Source organism: Cherax quadricarinatus, unplaced genomic scaffold (assembly GCF_038502225.1).
Source record: "Cherax quadricarinatus isolate ZL_2023a unplaced genomic scaffold, ASM3850222v1 Contig918, whole genome shotgun sequence".
In the NCBI taxonomy this organism is placed as follows: domain Eukaryota; kingdom Metazoa; phylum Arthropoda; class Malacostraca; order Decapoda; family Parastacidae; genus Cherax; species Cherax quadricarinatus.
Genome location: NW_027195944.1, coordinates 84,447 through 96,412, shown reverse-complemented (window position 1 = coordinate 96,412; position 11,966 = coordinate 84,447).

Here is an 11,966-nt window from a genome sequence, read left to right as displayed (position 1 = left end):
TTCCAATCAATATGACTAAAGTTAAAGTCTCCTAGAATTACTACATTATCGTGCCTTGTGGCCCTAAAAATTTCCTCCCATAGTAGTCTCCCCTGGTCCCTATCTAAATTTGGGGGACGGTATATCACACCTAAAATTAATTTTTCATGCCCCTCTGAAAATTCTATCCAAACAGACTCCGTATGTGTTACTTCAGACTTAATACCCGTTTTTATGCAACAGTTCAAGCGATCTCGGACATACAATGCCACCCCACCCCCCTTCCCGATACTTCTATCTACTTGGAACAATTTAAAACCCTGAATGTGACATTCTGCAGGCATGTCCCGACTTTTTGAATTAAACCACGTCTCAGTAATGGCAAATACATCTATGTTACCTGCACTAGCAACTAGTCTCAACTCGTCCATCTTATTCCTAGCACTGCGACTATTTGTGTAATAAATATTTAATGACCCTCCTATCTCTTTACCCTTCCTGCTCCTTTCTGTTATTCCACTAAACCTATTACTGTCATTGTAATAAGTGTCAGGGGCCCGAGACCGTTCAACTGCCTCCCAGCATACATAAGGGGGATTACCAATAGACCCCTGGCTGTCTTCAAGCAGGCACTGGACAAGCACCTAAAGTCGGTACCTGACCAGCAGGGCTGTGGCTCGTACGTTGGATTGCGTGCAGCCAGCAGTAACAGCCTGGTTGATCAGGTTCTGATCCACCAGGAGGCCTGGTCACAGACCGGGCCGTGGGGGCGTTGACCCCCGAAACTCTCTCCAGGTAAACTACTTCGTTTACCCAACTATTCCACTTCCTGACTACTCTGTGGCTGAAGAAATTCTTCCTACCATCCCTGTGATTCATCTGTGTCTTCAACTTCCAACTGTGTCCTCTTGTTGCTGTGTCCCATCTCTGGAACATCCTATCTTTGTCCACCTTGTCAATTCCTCTCAGTATTTTGTATGTCATTATCATGTCCTCCCTATCTCTCCTGTCCTCCAGTGTCGTCAGGTCGATTTCCCTTAACCTCTCGTCGTAGAACATACCCCTTAGCTCTGGGACTAGTCTTGGTGCAAACCTTTGCACTTTCTCTAGTTTCTTTACGTGCTTGGCTAGGTGTGGGTTCCAAACTGGTGCCCCATACTCCAATATGGGCCTAACGTACACGGTGTACAGGGTCTGAGTGTGTGTGTGTGTGTGTGTGTGTGTGTGTGCAGCTCCTGGCTACGCCTAATTGTGGTTGCAGAGGTCGAGACTCAGCTCCTGGCCCATGCCTCTTCACTGGTCTTAAAACTATGTATGGTTCCTGCCTCCACTTCATCACATGGCAGACTATTCTACTTCCTGACAATTCTATGATTGAAGAAATACTTCCTAACATCCCTTTGACTCATCTGAGTTTTCAAATTCCAACTGTGACCCCTTGTTTCTGTGTCTCATAACTGGAACATTCTGTCTCTGTCCACCTTATCTATTCCTCGCAGTATTTTGTATGTCGTTATCATGTCTCCCTCCTGTCCTCCAGTGTCGTCAGAACGATTTCCTTTAACCTTTCTTCGTAGGACATTCCCCTTAGCTCTGGAACTAGCCTTGTTGCAAACCTTAGCACTTTCTCTAATTTCTTGACGTGCTTGACCAGGCGTGGGTTCCAAACTGGTGCTGCATACTCTAGTATGGGCTTGACGTACGCGGTGTACAGAGTCTTGAATATTCCTTACCGAGGTATCGGAACGCTATTCTGAGGTTTGCCAGGCGCTCATAAGCTGCAGCAGTTATCTGGTTGATGTGCGCCTCAGGAGATGTGCTCGGTATCATACTCACCCCAAGATCTTTATCCTTGAGTGAGGTTTGCAGTCTTTGGCCACCTAGACTATACTCTGTCTGCTGGAACTCTGCTGTCAACATATTTAACTTGTATGCTCCTGCCGATAAGTTTAATTACTTGGAGCTCCCAACTTGTGCTCAGTGTGAACCTACTCCTATTATTGGAGATTATAATGCCAGGCACAAAAGCATTGGAATTTCACAGTTTGATAATCGTAATGGTAAACAACTGTTGTCACTCTTAAATAGTCATGATAATTTGCAAATTGTAGGTGACCTTGAACCCACATATATCTATGGAGGCATCCTTGATCTGTGTCTTGGCTTCAACATTACTTCTGCCAGCTGTGAGTCTTCCATTGTAATAGATATATCACCAGATATTATTATTATTACTATAATCAAAAAGAAGCGCTAAGCCACAAGGGCTATACAGCACTGCAGGGTAGGGAAGGAAGAGAGGGTATCGGGCAGCAGAAGGGGGGAGGGATGATTAGTAGGTTACAGAAAACAGCAGGGCAGGGGATAGTGTGGGGGTAGAGGGTAGAAAGAGATTGAGGTAGAAAGGGCTGAAGGTATCATCAGAGTTTGTGGAGTAAGTCAGTTGTTGTCAAGAAGTCAATGAGAGAGTCCGGATGAAAGGTGGGTCCATCAGCGAGAAGGGAAGGTAAAGAGAGAGCAGCGGGGCGAAGACGACGACAGAGGTAAATTCTGCGTGCTCGTTGATAAAATGGGCAGTTTAACAGAATGTGGCTGACCGATAATGGAACCTGACAATTCTCACAGAGAGGAACAGGGCGCCTCTCCATGAGATATCCAGGAGTAAGACGAGTACGGCCAATGCGAAGGCGGGAGAGAGTAGTCTCCCAACCGCGACACTGGTGACAAGAAGACGGCCAGTAACCTATACTCGGTTTAATTGAATAAAGTTTGTTATTGAGCAGAGCAGACCAACGTTGTTGCCAACGGGTGTGAAGGTGGGTAGCTATTACAGCAAAATAGTCCGGAAATGGAACACCTCTATATGAAATTAGTAGGTCATGTACTGCTGACCGCGCAGCAGTGTCTGCCTGTTCAGTAGCCCCAGATAGGGCCTTGATACCTGAATTATTATAATCAAAAAGAAGCACTAAGCCACAAGGGCTATACAGCCTTGATACCTGAAATCCTCATGGAAGGGGATTCCCCTCTTCCCTCCTCACCATCTTCCATACGCCAACAAGCCTTCAATAAAGGTAAAAGTTATGTTAAATGTTCATTTATCCATTTCATTAGTCCTTTATATTTATTTTCATTGTTTTCTGTATGTAAAACTATAGTTACTCTGTAAAATGTATTTTTTGTTAATACTTTTGCGTGTCTGGAACGGATTAATTGGATTTACATCATTTCTTATGGGAAATATTGCTTCAGTTTTCATTGAATTTGATTTTTGTCAGACTTTCTGGAACGAATTAGAGACGAAAACCGAGGTTCCACTGTAGTTGTTTACATCTGTTGGGTTGCCACCTTTGTGTATTGGTGTAATCCTTGCTATTTTGAGTGTTGGTCTGTAGTGATTGTTAAATTATTATAATCAAAAAGAAGTGCTAAACCACAAGGGCTATATGGCACAGTGTTAAAGAGTAATGCAATGGTGGGTCAAAGGACTTGAGCTGCTAATTTGTACAGTAGTGGTGGTACTTGGGTTATATTTCCTGATTTGTTTTTTTAGAGATAATAATCATGGTAACCTCAGTGTACTCTGTTGGTACAAGATAGAGGGATGTTGGGTAATTTCCATCTAGATAATCATTAGCTTGGGCATTCATATTTGGAATTTTACTGGCAAGATTTGATCCTATGGTTGAGAAGTCATCATGTATCTTGCTAGCTGTATCAATAGGCTGGAGTTGCAGTTGGTTTGGGTTGGTTAGTACAATATTACTAGTGTTTTTCAGTTTGTGGGTACCCAGGATCCGAGTGCGTGTCTTCCAGGTCTTTTTTATATCTCCTCTTGTCTCAGTGAATCTATTAGAATAATAATGTTGTTTAGACTGATTAATTTGGCGAGGATTGACATATAGTGTTTAATAAATTCTTTAGTTATTAAGCCCCTTTTACAGTGTTTTTCATATTGATGTTTCATATCGATGGATCTTAGGATGCTGTTAGTAAGCCAAGGGAAACTTTGTCTTTTATGTGATCTGTTTAGTTTTTATGGGACAATGTTTGTTATACAGTCTATATATGCATTTTGTTTAGAAATATGTCCACCCATTCATTGATACCAACAGCATTAGAAAATTCTGTAAGGTAGTCAACTGAGCTTAGTTCTGTAGTGTAGTTACTTATTGATGCCTCATCATGGAGTCGAAAAGAGAACTTATATTCCATTGGCTGCTTACAAATGTTTGTTAGGAGGAATGTCGGGTAGTAGTAGTGTAATCCGTGATTATCCCCGCTTTAAGGGGAGGGGCCTAGTATGTTTGCCCATACATGATCAGTTATGGTTGCACTCATCTCAGTCTTGTTGGTTTTGTAATTTTTGGTATGATAGTGTATTATTCATACTGTTAATGAAATCAGTTACAGGTTGGTCATCTGTTAGGCCAAGGTTAATGTTGAAGTCTCCTGCTAATAGTAGGTGGTGCCGATGCATTTGTGTATCTATAATCAGTGTTTTCAGTTTATCACTAAAAGCTGGGATATCAGTACGAGGGATCCTGTATATGGCCCCAATTGTCATAGGTTTTTTAGGTTTTTTTACAGAGAAATTTGAGAATATATATTCACCATATTCATCATTGAAGGATATGGTGTTGCTACATGATAGTTCATTTCAATAATAGATGACAATACCTCCCCCAATTTGTTCTGGCCTGCAGTTGTGAATTGCTGTGTATCCTGGTAGTGTGTAGATGTCTAGTGTGTCTTAAGCCAGGTTTCAGTAAGAATACAGGAAAATGTTGTTTTTAATTAATCTAGGAGTGCCAGGAGGTCATCACAGTGTTTACTTTGGGATGTAATATTGTAATTCAAAAAAGTAATATTTCTGGCATTGCTGAGAACAGTACTGACTTCTGTTGCTGTGTAGTAAAGGCAGTTGCTTTCAGTTAAATGTTGACTGGGATTTAGATTACATACATTTAGTCCAGGGTTGATGTCAGCATTCAGCATCTAGGTTAACTGATAAATAGTTAAATGATTATGAATTGTAGGAGGGTGATAAGAGGTAATATACAAGTTCATGGAATGCTTCTGATAGTGTTATTCAATTTTGGACGCACATTTCTAATAGTGCTGTAAAGCTAAAAGTTGATACAAAGTGAATGTAGCCTTTTCCTTCCAGCTTGCCTCTTCAAGGGGCTCCTTGTGAGTGAAGAAGGCTCTTGGTCTGAGGAATTGGGCCATCGGTCTACCTTCCTCAGGCCGAACAATTACCCCCCAATCTCCCTCCCTATCCCATCCTCTATCCTCCCTTTTCTTTCCTCCTCACTCCCCTCCCCCACTCTCCCTTTGCCCTTCCTCTTTTGTCGCACAGGTTTCTCCCAAAACTGCGCTAGTTCTAGTAGAGAAGGACACGAAGTCGTCCCATTCCGTTGAAAGTTTCTTGGCGGTAGCGTGGTTGCCGTGGAGTCCGGGTTGCCCACAGGATGTCGCGATCCTCTCGGTATCCGGGTAACTTTGGGTGTCTTTGGGCGACAGGTGTATCTCTGAAGCCACCTTTCCAGTTCGGGGTGATGGCTGAAGGAGAGTATGCTTTATGGCGGATATCCGTACCTCTCTTTTAATCCACCGGTAGCTGGCTTGAGTATTGAGGTTCTCTCCCAGGGTGCTGGTTTACACACTGGCATGAAGGGCAAGGTGTGTACGGTTCATGCTGCATCTCACGCTACTAGCGGTGTCCAGAGTCCTCTTAGGCGGGAGGGAGATTTCTGGCGCTCATTCCTCTGGGAACTATCCCTCCCGGTCCCCCTTTTTTCTTTTGTTTTATTTTCTTTTCTTCTTCTTTTTTTCTTAAAAGCAAGAAAATGCTCTGGGCAGCCCCTAGTCCATGTTCCTGGTACCCCAGGCCTTCTTGTTATACCAGTTCAGGCGCCTGCGTCTTTGGACCCGCTGCTGAACCCATTCCTCATGCCTCTGTTACCTATTGCCGGTGCTGTTTCTCACCTGCTTCAGGTACTGGGGCCTCGACTGACTCGCCGATTTATCAGACTCCGCTCTCTCTGTTCCTGCTGCGGCCTCTCCCTCTCGGTGGGCAATTTTCCGTCGCCACACGACCACGTTTCACGTCGGACCAACTCACAGTCCCGCGCCTGGCAATCGCGACAATTACACTGATGATACTTCGCCACATGCCTTCGTTCTTCTCAGAAAAGATGACCGCGTCCTTCACACTACCTTTCACGCTCAGTTTCAGACTAGACAGTGGGATAAATTAACTTCTTCACGACCCTTCCTCCTCTACTGCCTATCTTTCTGACCATAGTATTGTGCTGCAGGCGCTCCTCACCATGCATGTTAGTCAGATATTCTTTCATGCTCTTAAAATGATGCAACGCATCATTACGTGATGCTGCCAGGCACCGTGAGCTCTCTCGTCTTTCCCATATAGATGCTGTTCTGTCACCACCTTAAATCATTCCTCAATTCTTGTAGTAGTGCTAGTTATTCTGCTGCCCCATACCATGATCAACCATTTCAGACATGGCACCAGACGATTCTAAGAACAGCTGGAACTCCCAAGATCCCAGTCCTCAAAGTAGACACTTCGTTCTTCTGCCCGTGGGAAGTGAGGCGATACCAACAATGCGGCTCGTTAACTTTTGTGCGAGAACTCCCCATCCTCAGTTTATATAGCAACGGGACGCCAGTTACACCAAGTTGAAAGGTGATCCCTACACCACAACAGTGTAGCAAAGCGCTGGCGGTTGGCCATCCAGCGAAATATTATTGCAGACCATGGCAGTGCCCAGTCTGTGGTGCCATTGACCATTCTAATACGTCTTTTATTAATTCCTCTTTTGCCTTAACTGTCATGAGGCTCACCGCCCGATACTCTCATGGGTGTCAGGTCTCTTTAAGCGGCGGAAATCAGATACCCCTCAAAGAGACAGAAGAGTCTCCTTATGCCTGGCAGTTTCTCATCTCCGCCTCAAGGAGACTCCCGTGTTTCTTATTCCGTGTTTCAAAAGCGTCCCCACTTCTGGTATCCCATCTTCACCCACCTCTGTAGTTTACCTCTCCCCACATAATCACTCCCTTAGTATCCTAATCCTTTTCCAGCTGTCCTCGGCTCAGGCGTCCCTGCTAAGCCTGCTCAGTCTAATCTACGCTTCTTGAGTTCTCTTACAAACACCTCAGTGCTCGTGAGACCTCGTCGACACCTCTTCCCAATCGTCCCTCTACTTCTCAAAAAGTCAAAAAAAAAAAGGTCGGTAACACTCTCTGTCTTCCCACACCTCCTCATTTTACCACTCCTGTCTCTGTCTAGTTTCTTCCTCTCCTGGCTCAGTTGGGGTGCAGGAGTTTACCACCCCCTCCTCCTCGTGTGTACCTTCCTCCTGTTTCCCTCCAGAAGTTTCTTACTCTTCATACCACCTCCCGGGTTCTGTCTCTTCTGTCCCTGCACGCTTCTCCAGTTCCCTCCACCCACTTTAGCCCTACCTTGGTACAGTCCAATAGTTCAATCTTTACTCATCACTCCCTACACCATTCCCAATATTGTCTCACTCGACATCTCTGAATTCAGAAACACTTGAAGCAATCTCTGAATATGTACCCAGAGACCAAACCATCAATAGACACTGATCCACCTTCGCTCTTCTCTCTCCTCTCTGCTCCATCTATAACTCCTTTCTTCTGACGCACCGTTCCTTCCAGCTGCTTGAACATTTTCCACTGCCTCCGCATGTGGACTTTTCTAACCCTCCTGATCCGTGGGAACAACGCCCATACGGATTTCAGAGTATCTTTATCATTTCCAATCATGGCGCTTTTACAGTGGAATATCCACATTAGCCTCCAGGGAGTGTCGGGGTGAGCTTCAGATGTTACTCCCCAGTTTGCCCCTGTTGGTGTTTGCTTACAGAACCAAGAATTACACTCTGCTGTTATTTCTCACATCTCAGGCCTGTTTATTGTATTCTTCAGATCCTTTTCACCAATTAGGACCTTCGTAAAGTGCCCTTCTTCTCAGCATGATATTCCGACACCATCAGCTGTTATTCTCTTAGCTGCATTACACAGCAGCCGTATCACCATAGGTGGTATCACGCTCTGAGCCTCTTCTCTCTCTCTCCTTCTGGGCATTATCTATTCCAGTTTGCCTTCCTTGTTTACGTCCATTACATACAGGATCTGTTACTTGGTAGTTTTAATGCCCACCATTTCCTCTGGGGAGGTCTCACTGTGATTCCAGAATTCAGATTAGAAGCACTATTGCTACCACTCATATTTTAAACTCACAAATTACTCTTACACCCATTTGGTCTCGGACTCCATACTCTCCTCTTGCATCGATCTCAGTTTGCTCTTCCTCCACACCGCATTGGGCTTTGCATGGTCTGTTCTCGGACTTGCGAGCAGTGATCATTTCCCAATCGTGCCACTTCTATTCGCCACACTCTGCTTTTACGCTGGCAATTTAATCGGGCAAGTGGAACGCTACTCACACCACAGCTGTTTTAAAGGGTTTGTATCGTCCTCCATCGATGACTTTTACCTCTTCTCGTCCTCCATTTTCCGCAAGCTATATTCTATACCCCAAACTGAACTGACATTCTCAGAAATCGTGCGCTTGAGTAATCTGCTTGTGTAACAAGTATGATGCGTTTGAAACGCTTCCATGGGGCGATGATGTCTGAACCTGAAGCGATCGCGATTTTTAAGCAGAAGCGTCGTCTTCGCCAGTGTCATCCGTGACCTTCGCGCACTTGCTGGCGGATTATGTCTCCACCATCTCTAGCTACATCTGTGGTGCAGTCTGGAAAAAATCGAGAAACTGAGTGTAGTGCATGTCCTCCACAGTGGCTCCTGTTCTGCCGGGTTACACGGTGTTGATATAATAAACCCACTAGATGTTGCAATGGAAATTGGCAATCATCTAGATCGTATTTCTCCAGGGACTCACATCTATGCCCTCATTTCTTTCCTCAAAGTGAAGTTAGCACCATGGACTTTTCTTCCTCTCCCAGGAAGAACAGTATGTGTGCCCTTTTATCCAGAACTGGGCAACGCTCTCAACCCAATAGATCATGGCGAAAGCTGGGCCAGCTTGACATTCATGTTAAGTATGCTACAGCATTTACATCAGTCAGCCCTTGCAGTCCTATTGCACGCCTTTACAATCTTATTTGGTCACAAGGAGTTCTTCCACAGCTGTGAAGTGCCAGTGTTCTCCTTTCCGCCGACCAAGCCTCACGGGACATGGGAAACCTCCTATCGTCCCATTATCACTTACCAGATGCAGTTTACAAAGTAATGGGCCACAAATCTAGTAAATGGACCCGTTTAGTGTAGTATTGGAACTTTGTAGTCTCACTTTTCGTCAATATGAAAACTTTTAAATAGGGGCGTTCTACCACCAGACCCCCGCCTGCGGCGGATAAACATGTTGCGTAATGCGCTTTGCCGAATAACCACTCAGTTATTGCCATATTTTTTGACCTTGAGAAGGCATATGACACAACTTGGAGGTATAATATTTTAGCCCAAGCCCACTCCTTAGGCCTTCGAGGCAATCTACCATCCTTCCTTAAGAACTTTTTAACTGACAGGCATTTCCATGTTCGGGTTAATGTGCTCTCCCCCGGACTTTATCCAAACTGAAGGTGTCCCCCAGGGATGTGTTCTGAGCACAACACTTTTTCTCCTTGCTATTAATGATTTGGCCTCTAGTCTTCCATCAAATATTTGGTCATCACTCTATGTTGATGACTTCGCTATTGCCTGTGCAGGCGCTGACTGTCACCTCCTTACAGTTTCTCTCCAGCATGCAGTCGACCGTGTGTCCAATTGGGCCACCACACATGGGTTTAAATTTTCCAGCACTAAAACCCACCAAATCACTTTCACTAGACGCTCTGTCATCTCTAATCATCCTTTGTACCTCTATGGCTCACGTATCCCTGAACGTGATACAGTCAAGTTTCTGGGCCTCCTCTTTGATCGTAGGTTATCCTGGAAACCTCACATTACCTCTCTGAAGGCAACTTGTCACAGCCGGCTGAACCTTCTTAAAACCCTTGCTCATCTTTCGTGGGGAGCTGATCGTCGAACCCTCCTTCACCTACATTCCACCCTTATTTTATCGAAACTTGATTATGGTGACCAGATCTATTCAGCGGCATCTCCTGCTACTCTCTCTAGCCTTAACCCCATTCATCACCAAGGATTACGTTTATGCCTTGGTGCTTTTCGCTCTTCCCCTGTCGAAAGCCTCTATGCAGAAGCGAACGTTCCATCCTTATCCGATCGCCGTGATGCCCATTGCCTGCGCTACTATGTACGCTCTCATGATCTCCGCAATCCTTCCATTTATAGAATGGTCACTGATATTAGTAGACATTCTTTATTTGTTCGCCGCCCCTGCTTACTCCGTCCCTTCTCTCTTCGCCTTCATTCGCTCTTGTCTTCTCTTCAACTACCACCTTTCTATGTACATGTAGCATCTCACTTTTCCCTACCCCCCTGGGAAGTTCCAGCTGTTCGAGTCTGTTCTTTCTCCCTCCCCTGCTCGAAAGCCCAACTGTCTACGGTCGCTTCCCGCTCTCTTTTTCTTGACCACTTTCACTCTCATTCTCATGCCATTGCTGTGTACACAGATGGCTCTAAGTCTTCTGACGGCGTAGGATTCGCAGCAGTGTTTCCGGACAGCGTCGTACAAGGGCATTTACTATCTTCAGCTAGTATTTTTACTGCTGAATTATATGCCATCCTTACAGCACTTATCCGTATTGCATCTATGCCTGTGTCATCATTTGTGGTTGTCTCAGACTCCCTTAGTGCTTTACAGGCTATACAAAAATTTGATACACCTCACCCCTTAGTCCTCCGTATCCAACTTTGGCTACGCCGCATCTTTACTAAGCATAAAGATATTGTTTTTTGTTGGGTCCCTGGTCATGTTGACGTACAGGGCAATGAACAGGCAGACACTGCTGCGCGGTCAGCAGTACATGACCTACCAGTTTCTTATAGAGGTATTCCATGTACGGACTATTTTGCTGTAATATCTTCCCACCTTCACACCCGTTGGCAACAACGTTGGTCTACTATGCTCGGCAACAAACTTCAGTCTATTAAACCGAGTATAGGTTACTGGCCGTCTTCTTATCACCAGTGTCGAGGTTGGGAGACTACTCTCTCCCGTCTTCGCATTGGCCATACTCGTCTTACTCATGGATATCTCATGGAGAGGTGTCTTGCTCCTCTCTGTGAGAATTGCCAAGCTCCATTATCAGTCAGCCACATTCTGTTGGACTGCCCACTTTATCAACGAGCACGCAGAATTTACCTCTGTCGTCGTCTTCGCCCCGCTGCTCTCTCTTTACCTTCCCTTCTCGCTGATGGACCCACCTTTCATCCGGACTCTCTCATTGACTTTTTGACAACGACTGACTTACTTCACAAATTCTGATACTTTCAGCCCTTTCTACTTGTATCTCTTGCTACCCTCTACCCCCGTACTATCCCCTGCCCCGCTGTTTTCTGTATTATTATTATTATAATCAAAAAGAAGCGCTAAGCCACAAGGGCTATACAGCGCTGCAGGGTAGGGAAGGAAGCGAGGGTATTGGATGGCAGAAGGGAGGAGGGATGATCAGTAGGTTACAGAAAACAGCGGGGCAGGGGATAGTACGGGGGTAGAGGGTAGCAAGAGATTGAAGTAGAAAGGGCTGAAGGTATCAGAATTTGTGAAGTAAGTCAGTTGTTGTCAAAAAGTCAATGAGAGAGTCCGGATGAAAGGTGGGTCCATCAGCGAGAAGGGAAGGTAAAGAGAGAGCAGCGGAGCGAAGACGACGACAGAGGTAAATTCTGCGTGCTCGTTGATAAAGTGGGCAGTCCAACAGAATGTGGCTGACTGATAATGGAGCTTGGCAATTCTCACAGAGAGGAGCAGGGCGCCTCTCCATGAGATATCCATGAGTAAGACGAGTATGGCC